Source organism: Epinephelus moara, chromosome 5 (assembly GCF_006386435.1).
Source record: "Epinephelus moara isolate mb chromosome 5, YSFRI_EMoa_1.0, whole genome shotgun sequence".
Lineage (NCBI taxonomy): Eukaryota > Metazoa > Chordata > Actinopteri > Perciformes > Serranidae > Epinephelus > Epinephelus moara.
Genome location: NC_065510.1, coordinates 3,308,469 through 3,309,403, shown reverse-complemented (window position 1 = coordinate 3,309,403; position 935 = coordinate 3,308,469). Strand labels below are relative to the sequence as shown.

The 935-nt window shown below is 40.1% G+C and overlaps 1 protein-coding gene across 3 annotated transcripts in view; it reads left to right on the top strand.

Moving 5' to 3' along the window:
* The first annotated feature begins 6 nt into the window (after positions 1 to 6).
* Positions 7 to 935, top strand: part of LOC126389833 (E3 ubiquitin-protein ligase TRIM21-like) — a 9,459-nt gene continuing 8,530 nt past the window's right edge. For 2 of the 3 annotated variants that reach the window (XM_050043766.1, XM_050043765.1), the window contains exon 1: positions 7 to 129. The gene's annotated coding sequence lies outside the window, so the exon portion shown is untranslated. Of the gene's footprint in view, positions 130 to 826 lie in introns of all 3 variants that reach the window. The other variant, XR_007569899.1, reaches the window with a different exon arrangement.

The following is a 935-nucleotide window of genomic DNA, read 5'->3' as shown; positions in this document are numbered from 1 at the left end:
AAAGTAAAGTTAGTCAGAGTGTGAGCCACGCTGCAGTGGAGACAAGTCTCTGTTTCTCTCTGAAAGAAAATTCACACTGACTTCATCAGGTCTTTGTCAACAACACAGCAGAGTCTCTGCCCAACACTGGTGAGTACAGCTGATCATATTTACACTTTCAACAACCAGGACTAACACTAAACTTCAGCTACACTCAGACAGCAAGTTCCACTNGCAGAGTCTCTGCCCAACACTGGTGAGTACAGCTGATCATATTTACACTTTCAACAACCAGGACTAACACTAAACTTCAGCTACACTCAGACAGCAAGTTCCACTCTTTTCTCTTCATACTTATGAAACTGATAACAATATAACTGTGGCTGTTTGTCCACAGACCCACTGCACAGTAGCTCACTTTAACAGCTTTAAACAGTCTCTGTGTGTCAGGTCACTTTAACTGATCACTTCCTACATACTGCTTTCTGTACTTCCTCTAGTTGTTTCACAATAAAAGCCTCTAACAGAGAACCAGCAGGAGGCTTTTAATGTGAAGCAGGTGGAGGAAGTGTGATGCTTTGCTTAAATATAAACTGATCTACACAACAAGATGTGAACATATTCTGTGCTGTTTTACCAGTTTGGTGAGTTCATCAGCACGACTTAAGTGATTGCAGTTGCTCACAGCTCAGTGCAGGTCAAAACACAGCATGTATGAATAAATGTTACATTACCCAATATCATATATGAAACTTAAAGGAACAGTAATAACATTCCTGTCAGTTTAAAAAAAATAAAATTGTAAAATGAGTGTTTGTATGTTTTTTTTCTTTCACCCTATGTGTAGATATGGCTGCTGCAAACTATCTGCCATCTGAAGATCAGTTTCTGTGCTCCATCTGTCTGGATGTGTTCACTGATCCTGTCAGCACACCATGTGGACACAACTTCTGCAA